Genomic DNA, 13397 nt, shown 5'->3' with positions numbered 1-13397 from the left:
CTTACTTAGTAAAAACATTGACTTGATATCAAGTTGCAGTCAAATAAACAATGTTTAGCCACTTTTGTCCAGTTGTATTTTTGTTTTTGTGGCTTATCGGTTAATGTTCAGCGGCTCAGCTCAGTGTGGGAGAGGCATTATAGGACTGTAGAACCACAGTTATTTTTCTCCAGTCGGATTGTGTGGCAGCTTTAAATGTTGGTCATCATGGTATTAAAGCTTCTGCTCGGTTAGAGTCATTACATGTCTGCTGTTAGACTCATCATGAATCACTCTGGTTAAATCTAAACACCTCAAGTGTAAATGCGAATATTCTCTCCTTTATGCAACATTTTTATGTCTCCTCAAGCTTCTCTGTCGTCCTCTGTCTCTGTGTCTCATATAGTCTAAGCTGAAATACCCTGTGGAGAAAGTCAAGATAACCATACATAATCCTGTAACAGCTTAAACGTTTCCAAACCACAGTCAGACAGCAAGCACGTAGTATGGCAGTTTCATGGAAGTGATGATGAACTGGCAGCTGTTGGCAGCAGAGTGTGGGCATTTCCTTCCTCCATATTTGGAATAAGCAAAATTAGAGTCGCTCCTCCCCTGTGCTGTCTAACAGTAACTGAGGAATTTCACTAAAATGCAGGATACAGCCTTTACAACATGCAGTGATGATTGTTAGGAAGACAACATCACCCAAATTTATTCGTGCTGGTGGTCTCATTAAAATTAAAAACTAATGATTTAGGAGTCATCAGGCCATAAAAACATTTGCCTGAAGGATTTGCTGTGATGCACTTGATGATATAACAGTTTCTTCACGTGTTCACTAATTTTAATGTAGATGATGTAATTGATAATTGATAATGTAATTTTAATGTAGGGTAATGGTAATTTAAATAATAGGGAAAATGTCCAGAAAACTGTATTTGTACATACTGTTTATAATAATAATAATAATAAGAGAAGAAGAAGAAGAAAAAAATGATGATGATGATAATAATAATAATAAATAACAACTATTTTATCTATATATTTATGTTTTTTTTGTTGTGTTACCCTTTTTTCTTTTCCTGTTTTTTCAATTTTTATTTCAGGTAATTTTCTTGTAACTAGGGACCTCTGTCTGTGTTTTTGAAAGAAATCAACCACTTTGTTCAGGTTTCAAAGGGTTAAACCTCTGTAACCAACACAAAGTACATGTGACTGTTAAACACACAAAACACCATTTTTGTCAGCTCTCACTAACACAATTTATAATGAGGATTGTCTGATCTAATACTGAGTTATTTCATTTTTCTTGTCACAGATGGATTTGCGGTTACTTTTAATAGCTACGTTATCAGCGATCCTTGGTGGCAGCTGGGCACAGCAAGGTAAGAAACAGGAAATATCATGATTCTATTTTTTAACTGTTAAATATTAGTTCACCCACAGCGTAAAATGTTTAAACAAAGACCCCAGTGCAATACAGTCACCTTCATATTCATCATTATGCTTAATACATGTGTCGATTATCATGGTTTTGAGTAGACAGTCATGCTCTGTATTTTGTGCCATATATCGCCCTTGTATCGTTTCTTAAGCACCAAGCAGTACAGCTGTGCTTACCCGTTTTACCCAATCCCCTCCTGACAATTTGCATTTCTTCATTCATCGTTTATGACTCTGTGGGCCCAGTTGGTTTGTGGGAAGCTTTTTTTTAATTATTTCTTTTTTACAAGGTGAAGTCATCACTTGGTGGGCTGCCTGAAGCTTCTTGCAGCATGACTCAGTTTTCTGAACTGGGATGGGGTTGTGTCTCACAGCCAAAAAACAAAGCTGGTTTGAGTTAGTGAACTAATGGAAAATCTGTTTTGTCATCTTGGCTGAAAGGAACTTGTGTTGTCTCTTTCAGAGGGAAGCATATGCATCAAGGCGAACGCACAATCGTGTGGGGAATGCATCCAGGTCGCTGAGTCGTGTGGATGGTGCTCAGATGAAGTGAGTTAAGTCACTAAAACTGCCACCAAAGTGTTTTATCATAGGACTGAAAAGTTATCTGGAAGACTCTCAAGCTGTGGGAGTGGCATGTTCAGAGTTTGTGGCTGCATTGCACAATGGTTGAATGACACAGAAACGGCTAACAGACGCAGCTGGAAGTCATCAGTGCGTGCATTGAGTAATACAATTTACAATAAACATAACGAATAAACTCTAATAGTGACCTTTGACAATTCCAACATTTCAAGTCTGTGTACACCATCCCTAAGTCATAATCTGATCTATTTTAAACAACCAACTCAATCAAAAGATAATGTGATTAAAAAATGTCATTACAATGTTTTTAAGATGCTTATTTGAAATTTTGAAAAGGAAGCAAAGTTAAAAAAAACTTTTGTTTTTGTGTTCCTTATTTCCTAACATTAATTTTTGCATCTATAGTATTGATACAAATAGATGCATCTATAGATAAGCATGCACATAAACTGTACTTATCCTATAAATGCAAGCCCAAACAACTGAAGAGTAGTACTAGAGAGTAAAGAGATTCACATAAACCACAACTCCTCCGTTAACTTTAAACATGAGTCCTGCTGCTTCTTGTCTCACAGTGGAAACTCGGGCTAAAATAATCATCTTAAATAGACATTTTCTGTCCTCAAGGCAAGGACTCTACCTGCAGACCACACTACAGGAAAATACTGATTTGGTGGCAACAATGTGCAGGACAGACAAAAAGCAAATGTTATAGAATTATAATGTTTTCTATAGAGTCTGTCAGATGTGCTGAAAATGCTTTGGACGTATTTCCTAGTGGTAACTTCTACAATAAATAAAATGGTGAACAGCATGTTTTAAAGGTTCTTCAGTTTTACTGTGTAAGACTTGGAACGCGAGATTAGCGTCAATCAGCAGAACTACATTTGATACTACATTTGTCATATTTTTACTGCAATAATAGAGTAGGAGACCTTTGCTCTGATAATATGATGACTTTAAACATGAATTCATCGGTGTTAGAAACCAAAAAATTCCCCACAAATAAGGGTTTGGATTGGTATACTGAAATTCTATAGCTGCATTACAAATACCCCTTTTCCACCAAATTAGCTCTGGTCCTTAAACCGCTGCTGTTCAGGATTCTTGAACCTTGGTTCTATCCAGCGAACCAGTTTTGTGAAGACTCATTGTAATTAAGGATGTGTCATGATCGGAGGGTCTTGCACAATGTGCAACAGAAGTAAACTGTTGTAGCAAATTGCATGTTACAATAATTACCGCAAATTTCTGTTGCTATTACAGATATTTGATTTTGCTAAAAAAAATAAGCAAACAGGCATGAACCAACTATTATTGCGACCACGATGTTTTTTTTAACTGACGATTTCTCTCTTGACTTTGTTCTCCATCCTCACTACAACCTGTTAGATATGACATGCCCACTGATGTGGTCACATGTTTTGGGGGGTTTATTTTAGGTTGAAAAAATAAATCCCCCAGAATTTTTTAAAAGCTGTTTTACAATTTGGTAACTAAAGTTTTTGAGGTTATTGGACTGCTGCTGTAAAATGTGCAGCAAACACCTCAGCCTACTTAGTCATGTCCCCATCACTAATGATTTTTGATCGAGAGTTGTTTATCTAAAACCAACCTGTATTGGACCCTAAATATCAGCAATAGCTAAAAACACACCAAGGTGAGTTCTCTTGAACAGAGTCTCTCTAAGTTTGGTATTTTTGTCAGTTTGGCACATGTCAATACAGAGCTGCATTCCTGTTAAATGTTGTCTGTACTTTTTTCTGCCAGACTGCTGACTGATATCCACCCGAGCTTATGAAATCACAGGATAACTGCAGTGTTTTCACCAGATGAGGTGAAATATATAGGTCACCCTGAAGTACATTTGGTTTAATATTTTGTACTCAGAGGGCATTTGATGTTCATAATCAATCCCAAAATCACAAGGGAAGGTCACCACTGAAGGACAACTCTGCCATCACTAAAATAGCTCTATAGAGAAAGTGCTTTGCACCTTTTCAATCAGATTTCATGTTGTGAAAAACCATGAATGGTGTGTATGCTGGCCTCTGCAACATAACCCCATTTCTCGTATTCGCCCTGCAAACTCGATGTTCTGCAGAAGAACAGGAGTTTTGTTTGTCTGTGTTTTATTTGAATATTTTTTATGTGATGTATACAGAGAGATGCGCGGGAGGGAAAGGCCTCTGTGGGTCATGTGGTTTTGAAAGAATTAGGTCAAAGCACAATTTTTGTTTTGACTGAGCTCAATGTCTCAAGAACTCCTCCGCTATGCCTTGTGGGACATCATGTGCATTCAATCGATATTCTCAGTCATCTGTTTATGCTTGTGTCCTGCTGTCAAAAAAGAATGGCTTTAAAAAACAGACAGTTAAAGGGAAAGGGATTGATTTCAGAGGCCACATTTATTGTTTACTCTCAGATCCTGAAAATGGTATCTGCAGCATTCATACACCAGATATTAGTGAGTTTATTGGTTCATATATCACAAATGTATAACAAACTGTTACTTCTGGCTTCAGAGTCTTTTTTTCCTTTCCGGATGTTTCTGCACATACATCACCTATAAAATTACTTTACAGTTTTTCCACTTTGGGAATTTATATTTGAGGTGAAAATGTTTTTTATGACCTCACTACTACACTGCTGTCTCTGTGCTTTAACCAGTATTTTAGTGTGGTTGATGACAAAAATAAACTAACAAAAAAAATCTGTTAAACTGTGATGTGCAATACTTGAAAGAACATTTTATATGTTATGCCACCGATTAGATCTCCTCAATGTCTTCAAGCCCACGGAGCAAGATGAGAAATGAGTGTGATATGTGGTTCAAATTTCATTGAGAATTTCATCACAAAACTTTGTCGTGCTATTTTGCAGAACTTCCTCACAGTGGGTGAGTCCAAGTCGGCACGCTGTGATGATCTGGAGTCCCTGAAGAAGAGAAAATGTGCTGTGACCAAAATTGAGAACCCACGAGGAGAAATTGACATCAACAAAAACAAGCCCGTCACCAACCGCAACAAGGAAGTAGCCGATAAACTGTCACCAGACCAGATCACCCAGATCCAGCCCCAGAAACTCACTCTGACACTCAGATCTGGTAAATATTCAACTTCTGAAGCCAAATCTTTGAATGTGTTGCCTGAGCAGGAAAGATATCTGATGAAACATTGCCATGTGAGGGAAAAAAAAAACAGTTCTAGAAATTATGTTTTATATGTAATATGTTTGCTGTTGTCAAAATTAATTTCCAGTAAGAAACTCTGATTTCTTTTCCTTAAGGTGAGCCCCAGACTTTTGACCTGAAATTCAAGCGTGCTGAGGACTACCCCATCGACCTGTATTACCTTATGGACCCTCTCCTTCTCCATGAAAGATGATTTGGAAAACGTCAAGAACCTTGGCACTGACCTCATGCAGGAAATGCAGAAGATTACCTCGGATTTTAGGATTGGTAAAAAGAAAACATCAATAATAATCATCTAAAGGACTGTAGTGTTAAAAATATTAGTGCAATCCTGAGTAAAATACTTTCTCCTTTTAGGTTTCGGCTCATTTGTGGAGAAGACAGTCATGCCTTACATCAGCACCACGCCAGCCAGGCTCAGCAACCCCTGCACAGGGAACCAGAACTGTACCAGCCCCTTCAGCTATAAGAATGTATTGAAGCTCACAGACAAGGGCGACGAGTTCAATCGGTTGGTCAGTCAGCAGCAGATCTCAGGAAACCTGGACTCTCCAGAGGGGGGCTTCGATGCCATCATGCAGGTGGCGGTCTGTGAGGTGAGAAGACGCGTCCCTGTAGTGTCAGCAATTTGGAAATGTAGACTTGTTTTGCCGTGATACTGTATCTAGGCAATAGTGTCAGATAACTGAGATAACTAACTCTTTGTGTTGGTCTGCCCAGGAGCAAATCGGCTGGAGGAACGTGACTCGGCTGCTGGTGTTTTCCACCGATGCTGGTTTCCACTTCGCTGGAGACGGCAAACTGGGCGGCATCGTCCTGCCAAACGATGGGAAGTGTCACCTGGAGAACAACAAGTACACCATGAGCCACTACTATGTAAGTCGTCATTTATTAAATATGCATAATGTATCCAGGGGAGCTAACTGAGCATGTGGAGAAGGGTCGAGATGCAGTCTCTCACACTCACCTCACTATCCATAACACTCACCTCGCCTCTCGTCTCCTGAGACTCTGCCAAAAAATTGCCTGTGATCACACCGCAAAGACTATAACTGAAGGCTAAACAGCACATTTGTTCTGCGCCTATATGAGAAGAAATTATTCTCCATACCAGCAGGCAGCTGTAGTCTGTATCCATCACTCAAAAAGGGAAACAGGAAGACCAACGGGACAGATTCAGGATGCAAGTTAGCCGGTTAGCACATTAACAACAACACAGTGTTGAAACAAAGCATATTTACCAAGCTAGTGAACAATAACACAAACAGTTTTAAACTGTGTCTGCTAAACAGCTCAATGGCAAAAAATAATAGTCTTACCTTTTTATAGCAAGTTTGTTTCAGCCTTACTGTGATTTCATTTATCAACTTACCCTAACACAGTTTCAACACGCTGAATCAGCTGAAAAAAAAGCTGACGAAGGCTGACATGGGCCATGATGCAGGACACACCACAAAGACTAAGGCAGGAGACGTTCACTGGCGGCCCTACATTGACCGACGGCGGACTGCCTCAACCCTGACCATTACGTGTCCGCAGCCTCAGCCAGGCCTTCTAGAGCGAGCATGCTAAGATCTAAGATTTAACTCATTGTTAGGGTTTCTTATTGATGTTAACCCACATTTGTCCACAGAGTCTGGGATTTGAAATGCTGGCTGAATGTCCCTCTCCTCATACGTTTGTGTTTTTTTCTGTGTCGATGAATCCTTTGATAGGACTACCCCTCCATTGCCCATTTGGTTCAGAAACTGAGTGACCACAACATCCAGACAATCTTTGCTGTCACTGAGGAATTCCAGCCTGTTTACAAGGTAAACTTTGTGTTTGCTGTACATCGTCTCTTCATGTATTTCGGCAGTAAAATGCACACGTTTAATATTTGTTCACTCTGCTCTGACTTACAACACTTGTCTTTTTCAGGAGCTAAAAAATCTCATCCCCAAATCAGCTGTTGGCACGCTGTCCTCTAACTCCAGCAACGTGATCAAACTCATTATTGATGCTTACAATGTGAGTCAAACTGCACCGCCTTCACATCACATCTGACTGTCCCTGAAATTATCAGATAACTTGTGATTCTGATTCGATTGCTCTTGAATATTTTGTGATGTAGCATATTATTGCACACAATTTTTCCATTCATTCTGTGAGGAAAATAGTTTTTTTCCTCACCATAAAAAGATTTTCAGGCTAAATGAAAATTACAAAGAGTCACCATAAATGGTCATGTACTTGTACGTGTTCTGTGAAGACAAAAGATAACACTGAAGTCACTACTGCTGTGGTTACTTCTCCCTGATGTGAAATACTATTCACACATTCAGGTTACATGAATGCTGTCTATGTTACTAAATGACTCAGAGTTGACAATTGTGCCTTTGTTCTGCACTACTTTACATACATATTACTGAGACCAGGCACTATAAAATCTCTTGTAAAGTAGCAGCTGGGTTTTTGCATTTAAATAGCTTGTATGCATAGGTTGTGATTGTCCCACTAGAGCCAATGCTGATTGATCAATCTTTCTTGTTTGGACAGTCTTTGTCATCTGAGGTCATTTTGGAAAACGGCCGACTTCCAGAGGGAGTTTCCATCACATATAAGTCAATCTGTAAGAACGGCGTGGAGGGGACAGGAGAGAACGGCAGGAAGTGCTCCAACATCTCCATCGGAGACGAGGTAGATTTGATGCTTTTTGCTGGTGTGAAAATGATGCAACTAAAAAATGACTTCTGGAACATTTCGGCTAAGCACAATGATGCATGCATGACACCTCAGCTAAAGTTAGTTCCTTGTTGCTAAGTATCTCCTACTGGTTTGGGGAATTGGTTGTTCCAAATTGGGAAAAAATTGGGAAAAATGCATGCATTGAGAAAAAATCACAACAAAACAAACAATAAATGAGAAACACATCAACTAACGCCATAGGTCATGTCTGAAATTTGGAACGATAAGCTTCAAGGCATCCTCCTTAAAAGTTTTAATGACCCTATAAACTCTCTTCTGGCTTCCAGGTGCTTTTCAAGATTTCCATTGAATCCCAGAAGTGTCCATCACATGGCAAGCCTGAGATCATAAAAATTAAACCACTGGGCTTCACAGAGGAGGAGGTGGAGGTAGTCCTGAACTTCATCTGCGACTGTCAGTGCGCCGCAGAAGGAGAGCCCCAGAGTGAGAAGTGCGATGAGGGCAACGGGACCTTCGAGTGTGGAGCCTGCAAGTGAGCGTTCAGCCAAAAAGATTTGCTAAATCAGTGCTGTTGTATTGTGTACCACAGAGTCTTAAAAGTCTTTAGATTTTCTGTTTCTAAACACAACTGTACATCTTTAAGTAGAAAAAGGAACTGCTTATTAGAAAATATTCGGTGGTGATAAATTGAATGGAAAACAGTTAGACTTTGGGCTTCTGTGATACATGGTTCAGTCAGTGAAGAGGGAGAAATGTGTTTGTTTTTTTTAACTTTTTCCACTCAAATAATCTCATTAATTCAGAAATTCCAACATTAACTATGTTTTTTTTCATGTTTTTGAATTTTAGTCATGTAATGTTCAACTTTGCTTAACCTCTTATTTCCTGTTTCAGGTGTAACGAGGGACGCACATCGGGCGTCTCTGCGAGTGCAGCAAAGACGAAGTGCGGACAGAGGACCTTGATGCTAACTGCCGAAAAGACAACGGCACTGATATCTGCAGCAACAGTGGTGATTGTGTCTGCGGCACCTGTGAATGCAAGAAACGGGAGAATCCTGCAGAGATCTACAGCGGCAAATACTGCGAGTGTGACAACTTCAACTGTGACCGCTCAAACAACAAGCTGTGCGGAGGTGAGGATTGGAGAAATTACATCATTTGAAAGACTGACACCTCCTTTATTGTATCTGTGGTAACCCTATCTTGTACTTTACCAGGACACGGGCGCTGTGAGTGCAGGAAGTGCATCTGTGATGCCAACTACACAGGCAGTGCCTGCGACTGCTCCCTGGAGACTTCCACCTGCCTCGCCAAGAACGGGCAGATTTGTAACGGTCGCGGTACATGTGAATGTGGACTCTGCAAATGCACCAACCCCAAATTCCAGGGTCCAACTTGCGAGATCTGTCCCACCTGTCCTGGTGTCTGCACTGAGCACAAGTGAGTCTGAAGCTTGCATGTCAGGCCAGAAATGTAAAATTCTACAGTTTTTAAATGTGAGGTTTCTGCTGGACACAGATATTAGGAAATAACATGGAAGTGTAGAGTTTTTATTCCATATTTAGACTCGTTATTAATATTTTAGTTAAAAAAATGTGGGGGGATTTTACAGAAAGATGACTTTGCAGTAAGAAGCTTTTTTATGCAAATGCGTTGCAACTTGTTTCATATATTTACCACATAAAATTAGTGGTTTTGTGTTGTTTTTGATGATGTTTTTTGTTTTTTTACCAGCATGAATATATTGAATCTTTCAGAATAGACCTGTTTCTTTAAAGCAAGGCCACAGCTACTTTTGAGGACCCAGATGTCATGTCTCTGTATGACTATTTTTTTAACATTTAACATCAGTCTGAGGGTAGTTTAATTCCACAATTCACAATCAGCTCCCACTGTTTTTTAGACTCAATATAACTTAATATAATTAAATTTGATGACTTAAGGGCCAACAAATAGAAATGAAAATGATTCAGTGTTTCTCCATCACATTCTTATAAAAGCATTTATGCCTTACTGTTTTGACATTAGATTTACATGTTATATCATTGAATACACTCTAAAAAATCCAAATAAATCAACAGTTGAAGAGACTTTAGTTTTGACATTATGACCTGATAATTTCTAAAATCTTGAATACACATTTGTCTCTGCTTTCTCTGTTTTCTTCATTGTCCATACACATGTGGTTTGCTTAGATTGGCAGCTATTCACAGCTTTTTGGTCACAATGTGAGTTTTCTCTGCCTTCTACCAATGTGTGCTGGGACTATAATGACTAGAATACAGCACAGAAAGAAAATCAACCCTCCGTCCATGTCTTCACAGAGATTGCGTGCAGTGCCGAGCATTTGGGGAGGGTGAGAAGAAGGATACATGCGAGCGGGACTGCAGCTACTTCCAGCTGATCAAGGTGAGGGATCGCGACAAGCTGCCCCAGCCCACTGACCAGAGCTTCCCACTGACTCACTGCAAAGAGAGAGACGCCAACGACTGCTGGTTCTACTACACCTACGCCATCAGGAACGACACCAAAGAGGTCTACGTGGTGGATACCCTGGGTATGATTGGACAGCGACATTTTGCAAAGATTAACATCAAAAATTAAAAATCAGATGGTGTCATTTTTATCTGATATGTTTACCTTACTGAAGTAGTGAACTACGTTTCAATTGCATAAGAACCTTATGGGATTGTAAATATTGCTCCAGGTATTGGGTGAATCCTCAGGTGTTACCAGGGAAAATCGCAAAACGCATTAAAATAGAAATGAGTGGTCTTTTTCTTTCTTTGGTAAGTGACCATGGTATGAGTGGGATAATGCCCTTTGAGGTGTCCATTATCAGGAATTAATTGGACAATAGGAAAGCCTGTAGTTACCTCCACAAATTAACAGTCTCCACTGAGGCAATGCAGAGGGCTGTTCCTGCCTCCCAGTCGTCCAATAATTCCTGATAATGGACATCTTGGAGGACATTATCCTTTACTTACAGCAAAGGAAATGCATTCAGCACAATGTTAAAACAGAATCGTATTTGTTTTCAAGAAAATCTCAAAAAGGTACCTGTTTAAAAGTATTTGAATTTTGGTTTAGATTCCTCATCTTTATATATATGAATGTTAGTAGCAGTGGTAGTGTTGGCATGATAATGTTGCCTGTATGATGATTTTATAAAAAGACATACAATTAGTATTAAGCCAGTCATACTGCTGTCTCTTTTTAGTTTTGATAATACAACCTTTTTGTGTCCCTTTTTTGATACCTAGAGGGAAGAAATCATCGAAAGGAAACCTTTTATACCTTCCTGATATTTTGTTGTAACCTCACTTGTACAATGCCTGTGTTACTTCAAGGTTAAAGCTGTGACACATGCATTGGTCTGATCCCCCTCGGTACAAATGGTGAACCCAAAACAGCAGCATAGCTTCCACATGGTCGTTCTATTTAATAGAAAGAGTGGGCCTTTTAATGTTTGCAGACCACCATCAATACACTGAATAACTTGTCAAAATTAATGACAAAAACATGTGTTTTGAATCTGTGGACATGTAAGATAATATTTTCAAACACTATGAACAGATTTCAGTTGTTTTCTGTGCATTTTCTCTTTTTCAGAGTGCCCGGCCGGACCTGACATCATCCCCATTGTGGCAGGTGTGGTAGCAGGCATTGTGCTGATCGGCCTCGCCTTGCTGCTCATCTGGAAGCTGCTTATGATCATCCATGACCGCCGAGAGTTTGCCAAGTTTGAGAAGGAGAAAATGAACGCCAAGTGGGACACGGTGAGTTAGTCACACCAGAGCACCTAGAGCAACACATGGAGGGAACTTTGATTGGGGCAAACTTCAAATTATGGTTACATGAAGCCTTTCAGCTAGCGCTGTTCTTGATTTTATTTCATTTGTGTCTGCGGTAAGATCAGAATGTTTTCTTGGGGAAATCAGGGTATACTCAACTCTTTTAAGGTCTGGGTTAAAATAATTTTCAGATTTCTAGCTGTTAAACTGTATGGAAATCATTAAGCACAAATAAAATTGGGCACCACCTTCAGGCTTCTCCAAGCATGTATGGATGTGAGGAAGTTCTCTTGTCAAACATGTGAAGTAATCAGCAGGGAAATGTCCAAAAGGTGTATAAACAGAAAATAGATTTAACCCAGAGTAAGGTGGATTATTCAGAGAGAATCTCCACCTTTTTGGCTCACACTCTGTCTTCGATCAACCTCAGATCTGCACAGTTGTGTTTAGTCTGTGATGGCAGAGGGAGCGGCCTTCCCCTCTGCTGACAGTGCTGCCACTCACTGTCCACATGGTACAACTGCATGACCATAAAAGGCAATGAATCAGAGAAAGAGGAGGACTGCTGGGTGACCATTGATGGAAAGCTCCACTACTGTGTCGTAGTCACAGCAGCAGTGTTTCTGGCCTGATGGGAGTAAACTAATCACAGGCAATGTATGTGGAGAAAATAACTGTAAAAATAATGTGTTACTGTATTACTAGCAGAGGAAATTAGAGACATTGCAAAGTTACCTGAAAAATAACATTTGTTTCTTTTTGTATTCTCTCTTTATAAACAAGCTGTAGCAAGGTAGCTTGTGCTGGCAGGGATGTGGTCAGGGTTTCCTGTTTTATTTTTACTTTTTATGATCAGCCAATCTTATTTACTTCAACTATACTTAGTTTTCTTCCCAGAGATGCTGTGCTGTTTGTGTTTTTACCTAACAAAACTGAACTCATATATAACAAGGATAATAAAAGTAAAGATAGTCATCTGATATGTTACAAATCACATATTACAGAAAAAATGAAATCATTTACTTCTTCTGCAAACTTAAAACAGAGGAGGAACATTTTTTGCCTGGCACTGATGGTGGCCATTATAGAGAATCATGTTATTATTAGCATTAGAGATATAAAAAGGGCAAGCTGTTTCACAAAACCATAATTAGTCACTATTAGAGATCGCTTTTTGACCTTTTCTGCTCTGTGCTGAACATTTTCCTTCAGACTGTTGTTTCTGTCTTTTTACGCTGCTTTTGTTCTTTATTCTTTTTCTTCCATTTTTCCTTCATCTTCTTCTCTTCCATGTTAGCAAGGGAACCCTATATACAAGAGTCCTATTAACCAGTTCCAGAATCCCAGCTATGGGCATAAAGGCGCTTCTCTTTAGGTCAAAGTTCGTATCACCTGTTGGCCTCGTGTACTTGCATGTACTTTCTCTGTGCAGAGTGCTGAATTAACATCTTGACTGGCTATATAGAGCTGCTGTTACTTGAAAGATTTTGTGACGGCATGTTGTGAAATCAGCATGCTTAACCACATGTGACAGTTGTTGGTTAATAAAGAAAGAAAAACCACACATGATAAACATATAATTTTGTTTATACATACATTTTTTTTTTTATACATTTTATTCGAACACTTTTTTCTCTAGATTCTACTCCTGATCTCTATGCATATACGTCACTGTCCAGTGAAAACAATGCATGTTAAAATTAAAATAAATAA

The 13397-nt window shown here is 39.3% G+C and overlaps 1 pseudogene; it reads left to right on the top strand.

The window, feature by feature from the left end:
• The window catches only part of LOC121950942, a 29349-nt pseudogene that overhangs the window by 13245 nt on the left and 2707 nt on the right, over positions 1–13397 (top strand).

The sequence above is a fragment of the Plectropomus leopardus genome, chromosome 12 (assembly GCF_008729295.1).
Source record: "Plectropomus leopardus isolate mb chromosome 12, YSFRI_Pleo_2.0, whole genome shotgun sequence".
NCBI classification, from domain to species: domain Eukaryota; kingdom Metazoa; phylum Chordata; class Actinopteri; order Perciformes; family Serranidae; genus Plectropomus; species Plectropomus leopardus.
The sequence above is the reverse complement of the archived record's forward strand: the minus strand, read 5'-3'. Positions and strand labels throughout refer to the sequence as shown.